This window comes from Ceratotherium simum, chromosome 6, assembly GCF_057802395.1.
Source record: "Ceratotherium simum simum isolate JZ-2026a chromosome 6, ASM5780239v1, whole genome shotgun sequence".
NCBI lineage: Eukaryota > Metazoa > Chordata > Mammalia > Perissodactyla > Rhinocerotidae > Ceratotherium > Ceratotherium simum.
Window position 1 is genome coordinate 12,567,505 of NC_141905.1, and position 26,077 is coordinate 12,593,581.

The following is a 26,077-nucleotide window of genomic DNA, read 5'->3' on the forward strand; positions in this document are numbered from 1 at the left end:
TGAAAAGAAGAAAAAATAAAAGCATTTTTAAAATCACTTATAACCCCAACATCAATATTTTTATGTGTCAGTTCTTTTTCATTGTCTTAATATTTACTTTTACACAAAAAGGAATGGCATTAAGTCAATTGTTTCATTTCATGTGACTTAGGAAGCCCTTGGAAAGACAAAGACTGCCCATACAGAGAAGACATTTTGCGATTACACTAATATCCTGCCTGATTGTTCAGGATAATGAACTAGTTTTAGAGATGAGGAGTCAGGTGGGCACCAAGCTCTGCGAGTAAGTGAGATGAAGCCTCCGTTTAAAGAATTACACCAAGAGAGACAGCTGGCTGAGAGCCATGTGTATGAGGACATACGAAGTCTGTTTAATTTTGGACTCTATGAAAATATCTTGAAACCAAGGAGCTCGAAAAGCCTTTGTTAGAAAGGCAGGAATAGATGAAAGTATGATTATCTCCCATTTAACAGATGGAAAAAACCCGGCTCAGCCAACAGTCCAGGAGGTCAAAGAAGGGACTAAAGTTTCTGATGCAGGCCTGAGCTCTGTTGTTCCATCTTGCAAATTTCTGTAAGAAACAAGAAACAGTTTGACTTGACTTTGCTTGGCCTTTTGGCCTGCAAAAATACTAAGGCAGGCTGACATTTCGGCTACAAATTTTGCAGCTGTGTAATCACTGGGGTCTGGGAGACCTTCCTATACTTGGTTCAGCTCTTGAAAGCCTTTTAAGACCAAGACAATAGAACTTATAATTAGCAAACTACCATAAGTCTCAGAGTATGACACATGAATAGAATTCTTCCTTTTTCTCTTTCCCTGCACAGAGACATAAAAATAGAACAACTAACTAGTATGTTTGCACTTCTAGTCACACTAACTTTAAAAAATATATTGAAAGATGGAACTTAGTAAGAGTAATGCCCAGTATGAGGTGAATGATTTTTATTTTCCTCTAATGTTGGGGCTTCTGATTGACATGAAAGCATCAACCTGAACCTGTTAGAAAGGTATTTGTTCCAAATTGTCCTTTCCTTTCCATTCCCGATGTTACAAATTCAGCTCTGGGCCTCATTACTTTTCCTGGGCCACTAAAATATCTCCTCTGATATAGTCTCCTTACTTATTCATGATTTAAACCAACTCACACATGGATGCCAGATAAGTGTTGTGAAACACATCCCTGATCACGTCAGTTCCCAACTCAAAAACAACATATGACTAGCCATCACAGGAAAATCAGGAATTGAACAGTCAAGGTCCTTCAAAATCTGATCCCCACCTACCTCTACAACCCATTCCTCCTCTCCAACACTGTGCAATCTGGAGTTTCCAAAGCAGATTTTTTACTCTTCCTTCACGTGCTTCAAGCTTTTCTGGCTCTGTTATTTCTTGTGCTATTTCCTCCAAAAAGACTGGAACTCATTCTCAAGATTCTACCCAGTCCCCAAAGCCCACCATAAAAATCTTCTCTCTTAGAAGCCCCGCTGACACTAAACCAGATGCAACCAGATCATTCCTTCCTCTGATCCTCCTAAGAAACTCTCCTCTACGCCTACTCGTTTAATTTTGTCTTGCTCTTTAAGTAATGTGTCTCATTTTCCACTGCTGCACAAGGTAAAGAGCAAAATGCTTAAGTATCCTTTGTAAGTCTAGATCATTTCTCAAAACCAGACTTTCTGCGATCTATCTACAGAGGCCTCTGTCTCCGAAGAGGGAATTGACTTCCCCTCAGCCCCATCTGCAACTAGAATCTACCTTCTCACTTTCTATCTAAGGGGAACTGGCCATAGCATATCAGTCATTTACATCATGCAGTATTATAAATGATGTAATTCAGCATCTTAGGTTATTTAGCCTCTCATCTTAAGATGACTCTTTCTAATTGTGAAGTCTGTTATGCTAACTTCTATAAAATAGCTCTTTACAATGAACAAAATGCTGTCTTACGGACCACTTCCCTTAACTTTCATAACTCTGTGAGACGGGCTGATGTGACCAGCCCATACTACTGAGGAGGAAAATGAGACTCAAAGAGTTTAAGCGATGTAAGTAGTAATGTAAGAAGAAAAAACTTTTAGTGGCAAAAGGAAACTCAGAAAGATTACAGATCCATTTGCAAGTTCATACTGAGTATAGGATTGGGAAAGTAGAAAGAAAGGTCATAGTGAGAACTCTTCTTCCTCACTATTTCCTTTTTCCCCTGCTCAGCAGAAGGGAAATAATAAAAATAGCTAAGATTGATTGAATGCTTACAAAAAGGCAGGCACTAAATACTTTACGTGTAACTGTCTCACTTATCTCAAATAATAGTAGTTATGAGGTACCTGTCACTGCAGAGTACCGATGATGAAACAAGATCAGAAAATTAGCTTGCCCAAGGTGGAATGGGGATTTGAATCCAGATCAGTTTGTGTTAAAGCTCACATTTCTAATCTCTAGGCCAACCCTTCTCATATTTTAATTTACGATTTAATGTGAAACACCTGGAGAACTTGTTACCTGCAGATTCTGACTCAGTAAGGCTGATACGAGGTCTGAGATTCTGCATTTGCAACAAGTTCCCAGGTGATGCTGATGCTGATGGTCCACGGACCACACTTTAAGCACCAGTTTCTTTATACTCCACTCAGAAAGAGCTCAAGTTTGTCACTCAAGCCACTGATTTTCCAATTCTGAGGACTAGCCTGGGGCAGGGCAAGAAGGAAGGAGAGAGGATCTCACTCTGTTTTAGCCAAACCTACTATTCGAGCTTCTCTGACCACCATTTCACTGTTCCCTGTGCTACACTCCTTCACCTCCAGCTTAATTAAATCTTACCTTCCTTGTTCTCTCATAAAAATATTTTCATTTTGAAGCACATACAACATTATTTCAGGTAATATTTAATGGCATGATTTTGTACCATAACCTCCTTCTTCTGTCCAGAAGACAATTCTATCTACACTTACATTATACGCATTTCACATGCCCTGGTTTTGTTCTTTGATTTGACACACCAACTCATACAAAATTCCCTAATTTATCTAGCTTTCCATCATTAAACATCATTTTATATATGTGTAAAGAAACGGAGAGAATGTGTTGGCTATTTTTTTCCGAGATGGAGCTCTCCAATTTAAGTTATACAAATTGCAAATGTGGGCTTTATTCGTTCATTTATTCATCCACCATTTCTAGTAGGTATGATGTATCAGGCACTGTGCTAGGTTTACCCTCATGATCCTTACATTCCTTTTGGAAATCAAAATATATAATATACATAATTTTAATGCACTATTTTTATATTATATGCATGATTCTACAAAACATATCATTTTAGTTAAATAAATTTACTTAGTTTTAATTGTTTTGTGTACTTATTCAGATGTGGTAATTAATGTCACTTCCCAGTAAAAAACCTCATTACATTGTTAGCCTCTGCGGATATTTGTTTTAAAATGTGCCCACGCACACACAAAATCTCCCCTCACCTTTAGTGAAGTGAAAATGAATCAATTTTTATTAAATTTATCAGCTTCAGAGGAAAGACTGGTCCTTGGTCACATCATCATGCTTTAATTGGCTTCCATTCCGATAAAAATTAAGTTTTTAAAACTTTGTCTTCAAATCACAAATCACTTTCTCTCTCCCAATCTTCTTTAGAAAGTTACCAATCTCTGGCTGCCCAGGGAAGCCATCCCTGACACTCACTCACACTTCTTTTTCCCTTTTACACTCACTCGTTGCATGCTGGGAACTTTACGTGCAGTTTCTTTATTCTCACAACAATCATGTATGGCAGGTGTATTATCGTCCCCATTCTACGGATGAAAATGAAGCTTTAGAGAGGTGAATAAGAACCACTAACACTGACTGGGCATGCAATACATATAGTAGGCTCAACTCCACAAACTTTGCAGTCTTCTCATTTATTGCTTATCCATGAGTAGGGTCATCATTAATCTCCATGTTACACAAGAAGCACCAAGGCAGGAAGGGCTAAGCGCCTGACCCAAGCTGACACAGCCAGTCGGTAATGGGGCCGGGGTGCCTAGTCCAGAGCCTGGGCTCTCACCCACCACCAGCTAACCTGACGGGGGCCCACAGCTGAAGGAAGATGGCAGAACCAGGATACAGAAGTTTTGTCTGAAAACAAAGCCCCTGAGGTCAGTCACTGTGCACATGGCTTGCTTTCTTCGGAGCCATCCTTCTAAATCCAAAGGACAAGTTTAAATTTGTACCTTATTTGACCTCAAGGGAGCACAGGGCCTGCTGCCAAGTCCCTCAGAGTTGGGGAAATAAAGAAGAAAAGTAATAATTTGGGAACTTCCTTTTCTGACTATAATCATATATCATATATCTACCCACTGGCATCTGTGCCCATGAACTCTGCCTTCTCTTCCTGCACCTACCTAGGGCCAACCCAGCCCAACGTTCCTTCTCACCCATTCAAGGTCTTGACTCGTGAAATGTCCCTCTCTCTCACCCATTGTCAGTTTATCCCGCCTTCCTCGATTACTTCCTATTATTTCACAAACAGGCTTTAATGTTTCCTGGCTTAAAAATCCCTCCCTCGGTCCCAGGTCCTGCTTCTTCTAACTGGACCACAACCACTACCATAAATGTTTCTGTTCCCTTTTAAGATCAAACTTGCCTATGAAGTTGTCTATAGCACTTACCTGCACTTCCTTACCTCCAATTCTGTTTTTAACCCCATTTTATATCAGACCTATATTTTTCTTACTGCCAATATTTCTATAATAAACATTGTACTACTCTTATAATCAAAACATATAAAAATGTATATATAAAACACTATTATATATGGTACTAAATACACACAACAAAAAATACTGTGACTCATTAAATCTGTGTGTGTATATCAATGCTGTATCTCAAATTCCTAAATATCATGAATTTATATATCAGTCTTTTCCTTTTCTCATTCTTGAGACTGAAAACCTATCTTCTTTGGAATCTTCTTCCAGAAGATTTTATAAAGTACAAATTCATCACCAGGTCAGCATGAGCTCTCCTCTCTTGCCAGCCACCCCCGTGTTAGTCCCTTCCACTGTGTCCCATGGAATCTCTAATCCATTGTGAACAGTCTACCAACTGGCTTCCATTTTCTTCCTCACATCTTTGTTTTGGCTTTTCCTTGATATCATCATGTTCTCTTTTGCTTTCTCCTCTTCAAACTTCCCCTTTTTTGGGGGTCAGCCCCGTGGTATAGCGGTTAAGTGCTCACGCTCTGCTGCTGGCGGCCCGGGTTCAGATCCCAGGTGCACACCGATGCACGGCTTGTCAGGCCATGCTGTGGCGGCGTCCCACATAAAGTGGAGGAAGGTGGGCACGGATGTTAGCCCAGGGCCAGTCTTCCTCAGCAAAAAGAGGAGGATTGGCAGATGTTAGCTCAGGGTCGATCTTCCTCACAAAAACAAACAAACAAATGAACTTTCCCTTTTTCAGCTATCTCAGACTCAAATGGAGGAGGAAAGAGGGCTGGCTCAGGTCTATTCAGGGCCATCTCTAGATGTATAATTGGTGCATCCTACTGCTTAGTCTCCTTTGTTTTCCACACCCTATGGTTATACTTCACCTCAAAACCACTTCCAGCTAAATATAAATAGTGCATCCTCTACCATCAAGTAGCTGATAGTACAGAGACGCAGATAAAGATACACATACAATGGCAACGTGGAATGAACAGTCTCTAAGATAAGGGCTCTCAAGGAGCACACGGAGGAAAACTAGTTTAGACTTGGGCAGAAAGGGGCAAGAAGAGATACCCCACTTACACTTTGATGATGAGTGGAAATTATCACAGCTATGTCATGATCTAGGAACAGGAAGAGGCACCACTGAGCTTGGAGGGGGTGGGGCAGAGCATGGCACCTTATAGCATCTTTTTTTAAGGGTAGAGAGCAGGGGGGAAATTAGGAAATGCTAAGGAATGAAGTTTGAGAAGTAGGCAAAAATAAAACCACATGCCAAGAAGACTATTTTTTTTTCCAAGTCAATGGGGAGTCTATTTCAATCAATGAAATAGTTAATATTTATTGAGGGCTTACAATGTGCCATTTGTTATCTTCACAACACTCCTGTGAGGCCCGTGCTATTATTTTTTCCATTTTATAGATAAGAAAACTGAGAGACATACAAGTTAAGTAATGCTAAGGTCACACAGCTAGGAAGTGGCCCAATTTGAATTATGATTAGATTTGCATTTCAGAAAGATAAAGGGATGGATCTGGTTTCTGGGCTGCACCTGTACAATGCACATAAGGCTAGGACAGAGATAGAGAGAAGTGAGGAGGGGCGAGAGGAGGAGTTCAGGTTTGCCATTCTGATTTGGGTGTGTGTGGTGATCATAGGGAGTTGTCCAGTTGGATACATAAATGTGGATGAGGAAAGATGCCCAGGCTGGAGGCAGAGACTTGAGTCATTGGGCTAAGGTCATACTTTAAGCCTGGAAATTAAGTGAATTAAGAAGAAAAGAATTCTGAACAGAACCTTGCAGGGCAGGGAAGGGGATCTGCACTTTAACAGTAGACAGGAGAAGAAAAGAGAAAGGAAGGAAGGGAGGGAGGGAGGGAAGGAAAGGAAGGAGGGAGTGAGGAAGAAAAACTAACAATGAGGGGAAAGGGGTATGAAGAGCTTCAAGGAGAGGGAGGTTTCTTGGAGTCTAAGGAAAGAGAGAATTTCAAAAAGGTCCGTGGTAACAAAATTTGCAGAGAAGTCAACAAAGTTAAGGATCAAAAATTCTTGGGCTTTATCAACTAGGAGGTCTTTGCTCATTGTCGCAACAGCAGTTCTGGTGAAGCGGTGGAATCAGAGGCCAAACTGCAGGGGGCTGAGGGGTGCTGGGAAGATGAGGAAATTGAAGTAAAGAACAGGGCCATGGAGGGCGGAAGAGAAGGAGGGAGACACAGAAATCAAAAGAGAAGCGAGGCAGGGGTGTTTTGTTTTCTCTTTACAATTTGAACCCATTTTACACTTACATATGAAAGGCAAATGCTCAAATGAACTGGAAAGTGTGAAGACACGGGAGAGAGCAAATATACAAAATTGATGGAGGAAGGAATAAAGTCCAGACTTCTCCATGCTGTCTTTGAATCTGTTCTTTCCTCACTCCTGCTGGCAGTGTCCTCTTCAGTCCTGAATCTCCTCTTTCCCGATACAAGTTATCTATGTGTTTTCCCACCTTCAATCTATTTCCACAAAGTGTTGCCCAGTTAATTTTCCTCATGATTTTCCCCTGTTCACACTCCCTCAGTGGTATTCTGTTATTTTAAAGACAAAAATCCAAGCTCCTTTAGAAACACAAAGCCCTTCTCATTCTGGTCTTACCCACCTTTCCCATCCTTAGAGCCCACGCCCAACATCCACACAGTGGAACCCTGATGCTGTCACTTGCATTCTCTCCTACAGCTATCATCCCTTGAAATGCCCTCTGCTTTCTTCCTGACCATATAAATCCTACCCTTTCTCAAGTCTCACAATATGTCACCCGCTTCTTATAGAGGGGTATCTCTATGTCCCTGAAGCCATATAAAAATGTTACCTTTTATTCTACCTTGGCATGTCATTAACACATCATAAACATTTTCCAGAAACTTATATCTGTTATCACTGTGAAAATCATCAAGGATATAAACATGCTAAAGATACAGCCCGTGACAACAACAGGTCATGATCTGTTTGGTACTTAAACTTCTTGATTCTATTACTTACATCTGGTTTTATATTTAACACTTATAACTTCTAAAAAAATATGTGTGTAGCTTGTCATCAAAACTGAACTGCAAGCTTTTCAAGGATGGAAGCTGTGTATTAAAGCATTAGTACAGATCATCTAAAATTTCTGTCTCAGGAACATACAGCAGGAATTGAATAACTATTTTGCCAAAAGGGAAACTGTATCGAGTTTGCAGTCTCAGAATAATAAGAAACTGTGTAAAGTGAACTTTCTTTTTTTTCCCTATGATATGCTGAAACGTAAATATAGCACTTCTACAGCTTTTGCCTTTTATCATATTATGAGATTTTTTTTTTCAAGGTATTCTTATATGTGCTTAGAATTTATTTCTTCTTATACCTGCATGCACGCTGCATGCTGTTTGGTGTAAAGATTGTGCCCCTCATTTTCACATTCATTTCTACAATATTTTCATTGTAAACCTAAGAGCTCTCCCATTTCTCTTGGAATGTAATTTAATTTCTCCATGTTATGGAAGTGTCTAAAATCCTCTTTTACTTGAAAAGTATCATCTACTAACTCTAAACTTGGATTTTTATGAAATCAATCACCTCTATTAATTCATTTGATTACTCAAATTTTCTATAGCTACTCTTTTGTTATAATTTTTTAGTCATCTCATAAGATTTCCTTCATTTTTAATTTCCATATTCTGATACTATTTGTGTGTTTGTTTTAAACGCTATTCTGTGGTACATTATGATAATTTAATCAACTTATTTTGATTTTTTTTGCATTTTATTTCTTTTGTGTATAGTATAACACAGATATTTGTTTCCCAAATGTTCTTTTGATTTAAAAATACTGTGACTTACTGTTTTATTTTGTTCCTGATTTGGATTTTCTCTTCCTTTTAGTTCAAATGTTCCTCTGAGAATTTAAGTTTTTTTTGTAATGCATTGCTTTCATTTTGGGTCATTCCTGAAAACTTTTTTACTTTTTAATCTATTCTCACATAATGTATTACAATCTTGCTAGAGAACTATTCAATTTACTACTTCCACCTAATGTGCTCTTTTGAACCTAACTGTAGGGCTTCCCACATGCTGGGCTGCAGCACCCTGGTGCATAAGATCCACGCCGATGCCCTCAGACACCCGTGTGGCCAGCAGGGCCTGGGCAGGCGTAGCTGAGCCCAGTCTGGTGCTGAGCCCCTGGTCTCACAGTCTGCAAGCATGATGGGGACACCTGGCATCTCCTGCTCCCCCGCAATGCTCTGAGCACAGCCAAGGTGGGCTCTGCCACCTGGACATCAAGTTCAGCGCCCGGCCAGAGGGAGCTGCTGCCCCTCACGGACAAGGAGCTGTGCCTGATGGAGGAACTGGGGGTACCGGCTGCCAAGGGGCACAGTGTAGAACTGGGAGGAGTAAGGGGTGTGAAGGATCCAGGCTGGGGGTTCCTGGGGGTGAGGATAGCTCCCTGTGGCAGGCCCACATCTCTGTCTTCACCCCAGGCAGATACTTCTGCCAGTACCGCCCTGAGAACCAGGCAACGGGACCCCTGCCCTGGCCCTGTGCATCACAGTCTCGATCCTCAGAGTGCAGCCAGAGTCAGCATCAGCCTCGTCTGGGAGCGTGTCAGAAACGCAAAAGCTCAGGCCTGCCTTAGCCCTTCTGAATTAGAATCTGTATTTTATTTTTAAGGAAGATTGGCCCTGCACTAACATCTGTTGCCAATCTTCCTGACCAAAAAAAAAAAAAAAAAAATAGAAGGAAAAGAAAGTAATAGCTGTAAGATTCTTTAAATATAATTGCAATTGTGGGAAACTTTTGAGTGGCTATAAAATAGGTTTTACATTTTTTATCATCTGCTTTTTCTTACAAAGCATCACACAGTTAACAACTGGCAAGATTTTGGAGAGACCACGGATCAAGAATTACAGGTCACTATTTCGAATGTAATACCTGATTTAAAAAATGTTGTATGTGAATTTACACTTCTTATTAAAACATTTGAAAACACTATATAAATTCAATACTTAGTATTCTTCCTAATACTTTTTATTTTCTCTTCTTTTAATACTAAGGATATATATTGATTTTTTCCACAAAATTCTATATAGACACCCCAAAACCCTATCTAATTGACCCATGAACCAACAAATATTACATGTGTGTAATAAAATGAAAAAAGGTGAGAAGCATGTACCCAGCTCAACAGAGCTGATTAACAAAAGCTAATGTACCCTGAGCAGGCAGCTGGAGAAGGATATTGCCACATTACATACAGCATGTCTTTTGATCACAAATATCTATTATTTCTGACTTTTATCAGAAGTACATCCTTTAATAAAGTGGATTTCCTTCCTTTGTACAATTTTAAAAACAGATTTTTCCCCTCAACAGATCAGCTTCAATTTTTTTTTAACATTTTCCTAACATATAATTATCCTGTTCCAAAGACCCAAAAGTGCCGTCAATGTGACTGAAATCGGAATGTAAATATTTTATAAACAGCTGTCAAATCTCAATTGGCAGAAAACAAAAAGCCCCCGAATTGCTGTAATCTAACCACAAGGCTACATCATTTAATTGTCAGATAAGACATTTTTCTAGTTTGCATTTTCCCATCAGCATTTTAATACATTAGCACGGTGTGCCATTCCGGAGAGTCACTGTGACAATTTACTTGAAGATGGAATAAACTCTGAAATGCTCTAAGGGAGATGCCTAGCACAGTGACTGAATTCTGTTTCATGGAACATTTTTCACACTCACTGTATTTGGAATATCTGTTACTAACACAGACTAAATATTGGCATCATGGGACTATTATCATGCCCGTTGTTTTAAAAAAATGGCCAAATTTTGTTCTTAGCAGTTCAATAATTTATTATTTCATTCTTTTGGGCCTTCATTTAACAAACATTTCTGATTGTCTATGTACCAGGCTTAGCTAATAAATCTAGGTAAGATCCAAAGAACTGTGCTCTGTCACCCATCATCAGAGATCAGAAATGCTGCTAGTAAAAACACCTGGGGCCGGCCCCGTGGCTTAGCGGTTAAGTGCGCATGCTCCGCTACTGGCGGCCCGGGTTCAGATCCCGGGCGCGCACCGACGCACTGCTTGTCCGGCCATGCTGAGGCCGCGTCCCACATACAGCAACTAGAAGGCTATGCAACTATGACGTACAACTATCTACTGGGGCTTTGGGGAGAAAAGGGGGGAAAAAAAAGAGGAGGATTGGCAATAGATGTTAGTTCAGGGCCAGTCTTCCTCAGCAAAAAGAGGATTGGCACAGATGTTAGCTCAGGGCTGATCTTCCTCACACACACACACACACACACACAAAACAAACAACAAAACACTTGATGAGGTCCCTCCCAAGGATTTACTGGTATTTTCTGTGTGCATTGGTGTTTGTCTCTCTTCTCAGATTTGTCTTTTCATTTTTTCCTCTAAGAAATAGACACACCTAAGCAATAGATATGTCAGGGACATTGATAAGCACTGCTTAATTTCTTTTGGATATTTGACCTAAGGCATTTTCTGCCTCTACATTCATTCATTCAATAAATATTTACTAAGCTTCTTGAAGGGAAGAGGCATCATGGTCTCAGCAGTAAAGAAGACAGACAACGCCCTGTCCTCACGGAGCTTAGATCATACTACAGCAAGAGATAAACAAGAAACTAAAAATGGGGCCGGCCCCGCGGTGTAGTGGTGAAGTTTGCGCACACTGCTCTGGTGGCCCGTGGATCACAGGTTCAGATCCCTGGTGCAGACCTACGCACCACTATCAAGCCATGCTGTGGTAGGCATCCCACATACCAAAAATAGAGGAAGATGGGCACAGATGTTAGCCCAGGGCCAATCTTCTTCAGCAAAAAAGAAGAGGATTGGCAACAGATGTTAGCTCAGGGCTAATCTTCCTCCCCCCGCCCCCCCAAAAAAGAAACTATAAACAAATGTGTCGAACTCTTCATGTCTTGCCTAAATCCCTTCAGCTATATATGTAAGCATTTTCTCCATATGGGGGCATTTTAATACACCTTAAAAAGATAGCACTTTTAGTTTTTAAAAGGAATTAAATTTGGGTGCCTGGGGATAGGGCTCATTTTGAGAGAGTGGTTAGGGAAGGCCATGGCAGCTGAGACCTGATTGGGAAGGGCCAGGCACAGAGCACTGCAAGCCAGGGCCCTGGGGGAAGAGAACACAAAGAAACATTTAAGGACTAGAAAAAAAGACAAGGACACCAGAGTGGAGGAAGCAAGGGAGAAAAGGTACAAGTAGAAACCCGACTGTGCGGGATGTGTAATTACGGTAGTATACTTGGGTTTTACTCAAAATGTATAGGAGGGAATTGAAAGGTTCGAGCAGGTCTCAAACAGGAGAGTAACAAGATCTGGTCCAGGTTCCCCATCACAGGTTGTTGAACACAGGACGGATTTTGGAATGGCAAGAACGAAGCCAGGAGACCAGCAGGAAGCTTATACAGTTGACAGAATGATGACTTGGAGTAGGGTTGTAATGGAAGAGACAGAAAGAGATTAAGAGATTCAGGATGTACTTGAAAGAAAGGAAAGGAAAATGAAAATAATTTACAACTCTTAGGTTCAATGGCCAAAAAGAAAAAGTTTGGCTTCAGTAGACACAGCATTTCTCTGCATTAGCTAAAGAGATCCGATGAGGTAACCTATTATTTTCTACTAAAAGAATATCAGAATTTCTTACACCTTTAATTTACAAATAAAGATCAAAGGTCCAGAGAGGTGAAATAGCTTTTTTAAGCCCCAAAAGAGCTGGCTGTCACCTGCATTTCCGTCTTGTATTTTCCAGCCTGGAGACTTGCCCATTACACGGCACCTCCTCCCCAGCCGCAGCTCAGTACCACATTCGATACCTTGCATGACTTTCTTTGGAAACAAATTTCATTACATAATTTACCCTTAACCTGCATTTTTTTTTTCTGAACCCAGTAAGTCTGAGTGAAGGAATGGAGATTGTTAGAAGGAGAAGATTTAAAATTAGGACTGTAGTTTAAAAGCTGAGTTTTGGTGGACGTACTTAGACCATTAGTTCTAAACTTTTATTTCAAAAGAACAAAAAGCAATAAAAGAAACTTGGAATTAATATTTCCTTCACCTGATTTCATAGGCAATTCCAATTCATCCTGATTCCCCAAACCAGAATTTTCTCTTTCCTTTTTTAAAAAAAATATGGAATAGCCTCAGTTTACTTTGTTTTATAAACAGACAATCTAATAGAAATTCTGTGTTAATGAAGAGCATTCAAAGGGTTGGTGAACTGATGATGCCTCTGACTAGCTATCAGCGTAATCCGCAACAGCACAGGCTCCTGGCATGATACTCAGGACCAGCACCGAGGCAGTAGAGTACAGAGAAGGGTGCCTGACAGGTCCAAGCTCAAACCTCGACTTTGACACTTACTATCATAGGACAAAGTTCTTAACATCTCAAAGCATCAGTTTCCTCATCTGTAAAATGGGGATAATAATACTTACCCTGATGGCACTACTGTGAACATTAAATAAGGTACAGAAGCGTGTCTAGCACAATGCCGGGCTATGAATGCTAGAGAATTAGCTGCATCTGCAAGCTTGTTTTACCTTTCTGCTCCAACAGCCTTGCTTGTGGCTTATGTCCTTGTGATTATAAGATGAGGGCTGTACTTTGTATTAATCATGTTTTTTATTTTCTGTTTTTTATGATGCTTTGTTATCTTAAAAGCTTACTGGCCAGGGAGAGACTGCCCCTCCTAGGGCTAGCCAATCCTGAGAGATAGCAGAGGGCTTGGCCTAGAGCACAACTTTCATATGTGAACCAAACAATCCTGAGTCTGTAGTCCCAACCACCTTCTTTCCTAACTCTCACACACCAAGCCACAATAATCTTATGATGAGTCCAATTCTCATACAGGTGTAGAGTCAAATCGTAAAGAAAATCCCCTAACCCCCAGATCAGCCCAGAGCCAGGTACCAGGCAACTAGAGACCACTCCTATAGCCCAGAGCCCACTGGCATTATTCTAGCTGGCCAGTCCTAAGCCATTTACCCTGACTTGCCTTGCCTTTCCTACAGGAACTCCCAACAAAGACTCTGACCTAGGCTATCTCTTCCTTCCTGTCTTCTGCCACCTGACCAAACGTGGTACTTCCCCAAGTGGCCCTAGGTGGCTTGGAGTGCCCCCTTCTCTCAGGAAATGTAAGGAATAAATCCTTCTTTCAACAGCATTGACCTCCCTGTGTCATCATTCAGTCACTTCCATAAATGAGAATCTTGCAGCTACAAATTTTAGAACAGCTTTCCAGGTAGGAAGACGGGGTAATCACAAAGGAAAACATTCCACAAATATTCTCTTGAAGTTTGCTCTTTTGATTCAGGAAGAGAATTAATTCAGGAAGGGAAGCACTCCCAGGGCCCATCACCCAGGGCTCATTAGCCAGGAGTGAGTCACGTGGGTGGCCTACGTAAAGGAGCCTGGGACGGCGAAGATTTTTAAACTAGATACTTTACTGTCCTTCAAAACATCAGACTTTTTTGTTAGGAAGATAGAAGGGGCGAATGGGTATTGGGTAGGCTGTTAATACTTTCTCTATTCGGCAGACAGTGCTAACAATAAGATTTAAAAAAGGATTGAGCTTTTTCACAGGTTGCTCTTTCTTTATTCACAATCAGATTTTGTACAGCATTCTGAATAAGGCAATATACATCAAGGGATAATATTGAAGCTTCTATGAATTACACAAGCTATAAGGTCCTATATATGCTAAAAATTCAAACATTTTGTATTTTTGAAAAAACCATCTTGCTACAGTTGAGATACAAATGAGTATTTGAAATAAAATCAACTTATTTCCTATTTCAACAAATATTCCTTCATTGTAATTTTGAATCTGATGAGTAAATAAGCAAAAAAAATCTTTAAGACAAAAAAATTGAGCATGACTATATATTTCTATTAAGATGCACATAGTAGCAAGTATAAATTGTATTGAAAAACACCAACTTAGAAATTCCTATTCCTCATTAATTTGTTCTCACAGATAAAGCCATAAACCCATTTTTAAAGCAAAGACTTTAACTCAAAAAAAGATCTTACCTTACAGTACCTTAGCGGAAGTTCTGAATGTCCTTTGGCCTCTAATCAGAACACAGGTGCTAGAAGAGAATAAGAAAATGAGGTTAGCATACAGCTAGAACCTTGGAAAAGGGAAAGTCAATAGATTACAAAAATGATTTGAGGAAATGTAAGAAAATTACAGAATTTTCTATCGCAAGTGATCTCATAGATCATGGTGCCTAACCAGCTCACGTAACCGATGAGGACACAGGTGGTCAGAGAGTTAAGGTACCTGTCACTGGCAAAAGAAACATTGTCTATCGACTTCTGATGAATGGCTTTTTCTTTTTCTGTTTTTTTTTTTTTTTTTTTTGTGAGGAAGATCAGCCCTGAGCTAGCATCCATGCCAATCCTCCTCTTTTTGCTGAGGAAGACCAGCCCTGAGCTAACATCTATTGCCAATCCTCCTCCTTTTTTTCCCTTTTTCTCCCCAAAGCCCCAGTAGATAGTTGTGTGTCATAGCTGCACAACCTTCTAGTTGCTGTATGTGGGATGTGGCCTCAGCATGGCCGGACAAGCGGCGCAACGGTGCGCGCCTGGGATCCGAACCCGGGCCTCCAGTAGCAGAGCGCTAAGCACAGGCCGGCCCCTGAATGGCTTTTTCTATAGTTCCCCTCCTCATACCTGCCAGAGCTCCAGTCACAATGAAGCGACATAAAGCGAGAAGAAGAGAAAACAAAAGAAGCTGCTCGCTCCTTAATTTCACGTGTTAGTGATGGTGCCTTCCTTTTTAAGCAAATGGGTTAGTACCGTCTGCTTTGAAAGAGAAGTCATGGGAAGAATCCCTTAGAAGTTCCAGAGCGCTACCTCCTCCCAGACACTACTGGAAATACATACTGTTATCTTATGATTAGTCCAATTCTTATACAGGGGTAGAATCAAATCTTAAAGAAAATCCCCTACCCCACTTCGAACACCGACATTCACATTTTTGAAGTGTACAGAGCCTGAGATTTAGGTCAGAACCTTCGGAAAGCATCTCTTTTAGAAGGCTGACCTAGAGAAAGAAAAGGAGGCACCAAGTTCCACGAGAGGAGAACGGAGAATGGGGTGAGTGTGTTCTTGTGAAGGACGTCGTTGAGGACAGAGGGTCAGGAGGAAACAGTAAACGCTACAGGAGCACTTGAGGATGAGACCTGATAAGACATTATTGGATTTTTAAAAGGAGGACCTTGCAGTTTCTAGAGTGGTGAAGGTGAAGTCAGATGACAAGAGGACAAGAAGAGGCTGTGAAGTGAGAAGCAGAGGGATTCGAGGAGCGCACGTGGAGGGATTTCCTCAGCAAGGATGAGAGGAGCTTAGCGCAGCCTCCAAGAGTACAGTCTGTGACAAGATAAGTGCAGAGATGGAGAGAAACATTTAATTAATAATTAAAAAATAGATTTGTATTTGCATTTTTTTAAAGTATCAATTTGCAAAGGACTGGGAAAAAAGAAAAGAAAGAAAAGTCACCGGTCCTTCATCAGTTTGAGAAGCACTATGCTAGAGAACATCAGCCCCTTTCGTCTCAATATTCCTTCCTCCTTTCTTCAGGGGCTCTCCTGCTGCTACAGCTTGCAGTGCTGGAACTGTCAATCAAAGGACTCTCTCCTATTTTCATCAAAAGAAGGACATCTGACCCATGCCAGGCCTCGTAGACTGCTCCTCTCCTAGGAGCTCAGTCTGAGGAGTGTGTCCTAAGGAAGGAAATGGCTAGAGCTGATCATTTCATGAGACCCATTCACCTTATGTGCGGGGAAACTGAGGCTGAGGGTGTCAGTGAGCAGATGTCACTTGAATCCAGACTGACTGACTCATTCCACTAATTGCCTTGCCTCTTTTAGTTATTGGCATCTCCTCAGGAAATAATATCTGTACAATTGGAGCTTCAAGGGAAAATTCAACGGTATTAACACTCCCATTCCTTGTAGAGGAAGTGATGGGCAAATCATCAAACAATATTTCAGTGGGAGGACATAGGCATTTCAGTCTCTCATCTCTAACAAATAGACATTTCTGCCATATAGGGCATGCCAGTGAGCCTAGAATTCCTCTTTCACCACAGATTCCTACAGAATCTAATGAACCAAAGGGTGAGTCCTCAGTGAATTCCCTGAGGCACCTGTCAGTTCTCTCACCATATCCTACTAAGTGTCTTGCACATAGTGGTTGCTCAACAAGTATTTGTTATATGGATTTTATGGCTAAAATTAACAATTATCCAGAACACATTTGCCTAATTTACAATTAGGAGTCCCAACATGCCTACATATGGAGATTCAGATCATTTTAAGTACGTAAATGCATCTCTCAATAATATAAAATTAAGTTGCACCATTAATGATAAAATAGAAATCCACACTATTCAGTCATTACAGTGTCTGCCAATAAAAATAACTTGTTCACTAAATGAATTGGAGAATAATAACTGAGATCGAACACCCTGAAGTTTCTCGAAGTTTCTCTAATATTAGATGCAGCAAAGTATTCATTTTGAAAACCAGCAAGGGAACTGGCTTTTATCCTAGCTTTGAATTCATTCTATTACAAATTAATTGCACATGACATTCATTTAGGAGTGAGCTTCAAATCCTTGAGTAGAGATGACAGGCTCCTCCAAATCCCAGGAAACGTGGTTCAAAAGGTTACATATTCAAAATATGATTGGTGATTCCAGAAACTGTTGTCATAATTATGCAGTTAGCCAAATAAAGAGGAAAACAATGCCAGAGACAGCATAATAATTATGGAAGGCCAGATGAGAGGCTTCTTTTAATAGGCCAACAAAACATTACTTTGATTTAGGATGTATATAGATAAGTGTAGGCTCTTTTGTTAAAGTCTTTCAAGTAGTAGTTTCTTTCTGTCACATAATTGGGTGTTTATGGAATATGGACTCTGAGAAAAGCACTCAATGAGGTAGCAGTTTTGGGCTTTTAGTATGATAATCTAAACGGTCCCATTTCCTTAAAACTTTTCCTAAAAATCGTATTTGCCTATTTACTAATTATTTGAGCACGCATATTGCTCTCATCTCTAGGAAGAAGCAAACCACTGGAGCAAATGTTTTGCAATCTAAGTGGGTAATAAATGACTCTGCCGCCATCTGATTTGGACAGCATTATACCTGTTCACAGTCCTGAAATAAATAAGCTTAATTAACTAATTTAACTTTTTGTATTCAGCTGAAATTAGATCCCAGACTCTTAGGGAGGACCTAGAATATTCTCCCTTTTAACTTTACAATATATCTTTAGTTTTTTAACTCGTCTTATTGAAGACCAAAATAACAAGTGCTTTGACAAAGTTGAGCCTGACAGCCTGTTTTATGGGAATAGGATAAATATAGTTCCAAAAATGTATATATTATGCTGTCTGGTTTGCCTTAATTTCACATTCAAAAACAGCATTCACTAAATATCTGTGCTCATTCAGCGTGTCACGTTGTACTCTGACCTATTCCCATCAGAGCCCATCTTCTCATTTTTAGCCATCCCATCTAGAGAGGGAGGGAGAGAACTAATTACGACACAAAATAGTTCTTATGAATGAAATCATTCATTTTTTGTTATTATCCCGAATTTGGAAATAAGGCTCAGGGATCAAATAACTGCCTCAAAGTTGCCTGGTAAGTAATCGATGAAGTTGATATACAAGCTTGGATCCTGTTCATTTCAAATCCCACATAATAGTGGTAGTAACCACAACAGCAACAACAAACATTTCCTAAATGCTCGCCGTATTCCCGACGCTATCTCAAGCCCTTTACATACACCCAATCATTTAATCATCACAGCTCTATCTATTGTTATCTGCATTTTACAGATGAGGAAACGGATGCCTTCTGTCTCTGTAGGAGAACCACAGCTTTACAGGAATTATTGACACAAAGTTTGGAGCTGCTTCATCTTTTTCCATTTACCATTCTTCTTCTTTGCCCATTCCTTCTTATTTTACTTCATCCAAGTTACAGGATTAACACAATTCCTGGTTTGAATGGGTCGAGGTTCAACTGGTCCAACAAACTCTACAACGTTTTTGAGAAGCTGTTTTAGCTGTCTTCTTCTTAAATAGGCCTTGGTCCGAGCAGCACAACAAGAGTTCTTAGTGGACACCAAGTGCTCTAAGATAGACAAGCTCTCCCTGGGTATTCCTGAGAGCACCACACTCTGGCAAGGAAGAGACAGTAAATGGGAATGGCATTCTGGATCTAAAGAAAATCACCCACTTTGGGGGTCTGCTGTCAAAGAGTGTTGCCACCACCCCTGACTACAGTGTCTAAGGAGACATTGCAAACCCAGGATAATGTCCAGTGGGCTAGGCTGGCTGATAGGGAACACAGCCTCAGAAGTCTTCCAGGCAGGTTCCTTACTCGTCATCAGGATGGTAGCAGACTCGGTGGTTCATCTAAGTTGACAAGACCTCAGCCAGGCTGGGAACACAGGCAAGGTTTAGTATTCCGGTGTGAGTGGACTGGAAATGGTGAGGCAGATCATTCAGCCCTTCACCTTCAGAGGAGGTGTGCTGGGGTGGGGGTTGGGTGGGGCATCTATTTTAAATAAGAATTAGGAAAGCAAACCAGGATTTGAGGAAGATGAACTACAAACACTGACTCCCCAAGGCCTACCCCAGATCTCTTGGAGGTTACACAATTCCCAGAAGCCACCAATTGGAGGATATGAATCTCCTTATTTGCTGCACAGAGACTGGGCAGGGCTGAGTCTTGCAGCTGATAGTTTCCCATTCTTACAGCTCCTCAAGCCTGAGGCCTGAAAAAGTGGGTACTCAGATTCTTATAAAGTCTCATTACGCCAAGAGTTCTAGAAATTCGAGGCAGTGTCAACAGACTACGTGAAAAGAAAAGTATTTCTCTCCATTTCAATTTTGGCAGAGAGCAGTAATGGGAGAAGAAAACTTTACCCCTGTCCATGGGAAATGACAGCTTGTCAACCCCATTTCAGCAGACCTAATCTCATACTGTTGAGATAAAAGTTGGACGCTAAATTTAACCAAATGTACAAAACAGTGTGAAGAGTTTTATTCCAACTTTGTAATTTCACATTTCACTCTATGTACATAGAAAAGTGACTGAAAGGAACTTTACCATTAATATTAATGCTTGTTGGTTGGCTCTTTCTGTTATTAGATATGATTTTAGTGTTCTTCTATATTTTAATTTTTTATAAATCAGAAAAAAAAGTATTTAACAACAACTAGTATTTCTACAGTGCCAGTTAAATAATAGAAATTGATAATATCCAGCATCTAACTGAGGTTTAACCAGTTCTTTTGTGTTAAGCTATTTTAAAAGCAAAAGAAACATTTTTAAAGACAGTTTTAAATATCACTTTTTAAAAAGATATATATATATTTCATAGAATATGTTAAATATGAAGACATTTTAACAATTTAATGAAATAATGCATGACCTTATAAAATCAGACTCTACAGATCATGCCTCCTGGCTGGAGTAGGCAGTTAAATGTCATTTCAATTTACCGCTTTTACTAAAAGATGCAATGAAAACACAGAAAGAAGAAACTTAGCATAAAAGAAAACATACACAACTTTAGTACCGTACAGTAGCCTATGTTTATTTTTCTCCATGTTATGGACTGAACTGTGTCCCCCTTAGATTCATATGTTGGATCCATAACCCCTAAGGTGACTATATTTGGAGATGGGGCCTTTAAGGAAGTAATTAGGGACTGGAGCCCTTAGAAGAAGAGGAAGAGACATCCAAGCTCTCTCTCTCTCTGCTCACACATAGAGAAATGGCCATGTGAGGACACAAGGAGAAGGCACTATCTGCAAGCTGAGGAGAGAGGCCTCCCCAGAAGCCAACCCTGCTGGCACCTTGATCTTGGACCACCAACCTCCACAACTGTGAGAGAAGAAATTTCTGCTGTTTAAGCCACCCAGTCTTTGGTATTTTGTTATAACCAGCCTGAGCAGACTAATGCCCTCCCAGTTTGATATTCAGTTCTACAGTGAACAAAAACCTACTGGAGATGACCGCTAGCTTTACCTATCATTTTGGCTTTTATTTTTCTTTAAAATCATAAAGTCATAGTATGCTGAAGCTGCAAAGAATTAAAGAATCACTTAGCCCAAGTCCTATCATTTCTAAATTTTATCTTTTGGTTATAACTGGTAGATTTGAAATGAAATTTGAACTTTAAGTAGAATATGTATGATGATAAAATATTCCCATTTGCTGGGGCCGGCCCGGTGGCACAAGCGGTTAAGTGTGTGTACTCCGCTGCGGCAGCCCGGGGTTTGCAGGTTCGAATCCCAGGCATGCACCAACGCACCGCTTGTCAAGCCATGCTGTGGCAGTGTCCCATATAAAGTGGAGGAAGATGGGCACAGATGTTAGCCCAGGGCCAGTCTTCCTCAGCAAAAAGAGGAGGATTGGCAGATGTTAGTTTCAGGGCTGATCTTCCTCACCAAAAAAAACAAAAACAAAACAAACAAAAAAATATTCCCATTTGCTAACACCTTTCACTACAAGGATAAAAAATGAACAAATCTCCAAATGTTAGCTCATTTCATAATACAGTTAATTTGAAGGCAATTCATAGTAAGGGAAATTATGTGGGGCCCATATCTGAATTCAAGAGTTGAAAGAGGCATTTATTGCATGTGATTCATCATGATATTTCTACATCTGGTGAGGTAGGGTGGTCAAAAAGTAGTTAATCTGTATTACTAGTAGAAAGAGGTGGGAAGGAAGAGGAGCTATGGGTTTACACACTTTCACTTTTCCTTTTATACAGAAAAACTATTATTTTCTACCATTTTATTCCCATCAGATAGAGAGCTATTCAAGAGTTGATATATGCATTTGTGGGTAAGCCTATGAGACTAACTTATTTATGATTCTAAGGAGCCTAGGGAAACAGAGTGGAAAGAATACTAAGGTGGGAGCAGTTTTGTTCATCCTGGTTCTGTCATGAACTTTCTGCTCTCGGGCCTTAATCTCCGTCAGCCTGAATTCTAGGAAACCTAACAACTCAAAAGCAGAGTTTGAAAAATGACCACTCATGTATAATAATTGAAAATAAAATGCTTGTCTTTTTATTTATTCTAGTTAAAAAGTAATAAAGCTCATTTAATAAGTCAAACAATACCTAGTTACATGAAGGGGAAAAAAATGAATGATTTTTGTCTTCCCCTATTCTCACTCCCTAATTCAGTCCCCTTGAATGTTAACAGTCTGATGTCTCTTGTTCCACTTCTTTTCTCTTATCATTCAAACATACCTATTTCCTTGACTATTACCCTACCATTCAGATTACTATGTACACGCTCTTACCACTAAACAACATAGCACGTATTTCTCATCAATCCATATGGATCTAACTCAGGATTTGGAAGAGTTTGTAAACCTAACTCAGCATGGATGTGCCATAACATATTCCATCATTTTACAGTTTATGGGATTAGGATTGTTTCCTTTTGTTCTATTATAAACAATTTAGCAATAATAGTCCTTGCATTTATGTATTTTCATTTTTGTAGTTACATATTCCTAAAACTATAATTTATAGGACATAGCGTCTTCACATTTTATATTTTAGGAGATAACGCCAGTCACTTATCAAAAAGGTTGCAGCAATTTTGTTTCTTACTTTCCTCACCATACTTGGGTATTATCTCTGTCTGTCTGTCTATCTACTGATGGATCGATAAATCTATCTGATTTTTGGCAAGAAAATCTGTGTTCTCAGCAGTATCTCTTCATTATCTGTTAGGCCTCAGAGAGAGTCTTGTACCAAGGACAGACTGGAAACAACCTTTGACCAATGTTCCAATGTGGCATAAGAGGGAGATAATCTTTGGAAAAATATATTTTAGAAAAAACAACAGCAACTACTATTCAGAGAAAGGATTTTTAAACGCTTGTGTTGTATTGAGTGAAATGAATAAATGTTCCATTCAGTAAATTGCTCTACATGGAAAAACACATTCCGATTTAAAAGTCATTGCTATTATTTTCCCCATAAAACTGTAATTTAAAAAATGTCTAACCCACCAAATGGTTTCCTGTATTCTTTAAAAGTTCAAAAAAAAAAAAAAAAATCTATAACAAAGGAAAAGGTCCAGTCTCGAAGTTCCTTAATTTTATAAACAATGTTATATGTTTAAAATGCTACTCTTCAGCCAGAGATGGCTCAGTTGAGACGCCTGGAAATGTTCATCACCCTTTTCTTTAGGTAACCTTTCAGCAGCCTCAACTCAGGTGGGTTATAATTACAGTCCTTAAATCTCAGTGTCTCTCTCTCATTCTCTCTCTCTCTGAAATTGTCATAATACGAATGTGAAAGCCAGGAAGGAGTATTTCTTATTTTTGGTCAAATCAGTGCTACAGAGTCTGATCAAATAATACTGTTATTACTGGGGTTCAAGGATCCTTTTTTTTTTTTTTTTTTTTTTTAATTTTTTTTTAATTTTTTGTTTATTGCAGTAACATTGGTTTATAACATTGTAAAAATTTCAGGTGTACATCATTGTACTTCTATTTCTGCATGGACCACATCATGTTCACCACCAAAATACTAATTACAACCCATCACCACACACATGCACCGAATTATCCCTTTCACCCTCCTCCCTACCCCCTCCCCTCTGGCAACCACCAATCCAATCTCTGTCCCTATGTATCCGTCCATTGTTGTCACTATCTACTACTTAATGAAGGAAATCATACGGTATTTGACCTTCTCCCTCTGACTTATTTCACTTTGCATTATACCCTCAATGTCCATCCATGTTGTCACAAATGGCTGGATTTCGTCGTTTCTTATGGCTGAGTAGTATTCCATTGTGTATATATACCAAAGCTTCTTTATCCATTCGTCCCTTGATGGGCACTTAGGTTGCTTCCAAGTCTTGGCTATTGTGAATAACGCTGCAATGAACACAGGGGTGCATGTACCTTTGCAAATTGGTGTTTTCAAGTTCTTTGGATAAATACCCAACAGTGGAATAGCTGGATCATATGGTAGTTCTATCGTTGATTTTTTGAGGAATCTCCATACTGTTTTTTTTTTCCATAGTGGCTGCACCAGTTTGCACTCCCACCAGCAGTGTATGAGAGTTCCCTTCTCTCCACATCCTCTCCAACACATGTTGTTTCCTGTCTTGTTAATTATAGCCATTCTGACGGGCGTGAGGTGATATCTCATTGTAGTTTTGATTTGCATTTCCCTGATAGTTAGTGATTTTGAACATCTTTTCATATGCCTCTTGGCCATCTGTATATCTTCTTTGGAGAAATGTCTGTTCAGGTCTTTTGCCCATTTTTTAATTGGGTTGGTAGTTTTTTTGTTGTTGAGATGCATGAGTTCTTTATATATTTTGGAGATTAAGCCCTTATCAGATGTATGGTTTGCAAATATCTTCTCCCAATTGTTAGGTTGTCTTTTCGTTTTGTTGATGGTTTCCTTTGCTGTGCAGAAGCTTTTTAGTTTGATGTAGTCCCATTTGTTTATTTTTTCTATTGTTTCTCTTGCCCGGTCAGACGTGGTGTTTGAAAAGATGTTGCTAAGACCGATGTCGAAGAGCATACTGCCTATGTTTTCCTCTAGAATTTTCACAGTTTCAGGTCTTACATTCAAGTCTTTAATCCATTTGGAGTTAATTTTTGTGTATGGTGTAAGGTAAGGATCTACTTTCATTTTTTTGCATATGGCTATCCAGTTTTCCCAACACCATTTGTTGAAGAGACTTTCTTTTCCCCATTGTATGTTCTTGGCTCCTTTGTCAAAGATTAGCTGTCCATAGATGTGTGGGTTTATTTCTGGGCTTTCGATTCTATTCCACTGATCTGTGTGTCTGTTTTTGTGCCAGTACCATGCTGTTTTGGTTACTATAGCTTTGTAGTATATTTTGAAGTCAGGGAGTGTGATACCTCCAGCTTTGTTCTTTTTTCTCAGGATTCCTTTAGCTATTCGGGGTCTTTTGTTGTTCCATATAAATTTTAGAATTCTTTGTTCTATTTCTGTGAAAAATGTTGTTGGAACTTTGATAGGGATTGCATTGAATCTATAGATGGCTTTAGGAAGTATGGACATCTTAACTATGTTAATTCTTCCAATCCAAGAGCACGGAATATCTTTCCATTTCTTTGTGTCTTCTTCAATTTCTTTCAGAAATGTTTTATAGTTTTCGGTGTACAGATCTTTCACCTCTTTGGTTAAGTTTATTCCTAGGTATTTAATTCTTTTTGTTGCAATTGTAAATGGGATGGTATTCTTAATTTCTCTTTCTGCTACTTCGTTGTTAGTGAACAGAAATGCAACTGATTTTTGTATGTTGATTTTGTATCCTGCAACTTTACCATATTCGTTTATTACTTCTAAAAGTTTTCTGGTGGATTCTTTAGGGTTTTCTATATATAAAATCATGTCATCTGCAAATAGTGACAGTTTCACTTCTTCCTTTCCAATTTGGATCCCTTTTATTTCTTTCTCTTGCCTGATTGCTCTGGCTAGGACTTCCAATACTATGTTAAATAGGAGTGGTGACAGTGGGCATCCTTGTCTAGTTCCTGTTCTTAGAGGGATAGCTTTCAGTTTTTCACCATTGAGGATAATATTAGCTGTGGGTTTCTCATATATGGTCTTTATTATGTTGAGGTACTTTCCTTCTATACCCATTTTATTCAGAGTTTTTATCATAAATGGATGCTGGATTATGTTATTACTGGGGTTCAAGGATCCATTTTTAAAGGAAAAAAATATATCTGGTGTTTAGATTCTTATAAAGGACATTCTTTCGGATGCTTCCATCAGGAATCAGAGAAGCACCTTAAAGGACCACTGGTGAATTTGCGGTCCAAGATCTCTCGGTAATGGAAGAGCCAATCTCATCAACTACGCTTTGGAATGGATTAGAAGATGAAAAATTAGTAGTGACATTGGCTCAGTGTAAAACATCTTAGGCAGATATGTTCTTAAAAATAAATAATAATAGTGAAGGTAGCTTTTGCTCTATGCCTAAGATTTGCTTGTTTGGAGAACATTTTTTCCTTTCTTGTTACCTTTTTTACTCTTCATTTCAGTACTCACAGGAAGTTTCCATGTTGGGTCTTCCACAATAGCTGAGTCTTGACTTAGGGTACTCACTTGATTCAGTGCCTTGGTTTTCCCGTCCATAGCCTGAAGTTAAACTATCAACTTACCTCAGGGGAATGAGAAAATAACCACACCTTGTGAAACAGCGACAGGAAATACTACATCTAAATGGTAACATGACTGTCTTCTGAAT

General features: G+C 39.5%; 1 protein-coding gene across 5 annotated transcripts in view; it reads right to left on the reverse strand.

Moving 5' to 3' along the window:
- CHRM3 (cholinergic receptor muscarinic 3) overlaps positions 1-26,077 on the reverse strand; it is a 473,044-nt gene that overhangs the window by 240,535 nt on the left and 206,432 nt on the right. For 3 of the 5 annotated variants that reach the window (XM_087431900.1, XM_087431899.1, XM_087431903.1), the window contains one exon: positions 14,804-14,862. The gene's annotated coding sequence lies outside the window, so the exon portion shown is untranslated. The remainder of the gene's footprint in view (positions 1-14,803; positions 14,863-26,077) is intronic. The other 2 variants (XM_087431902.1, XM_087431901.1) reach the window with 1 other exon arrangement.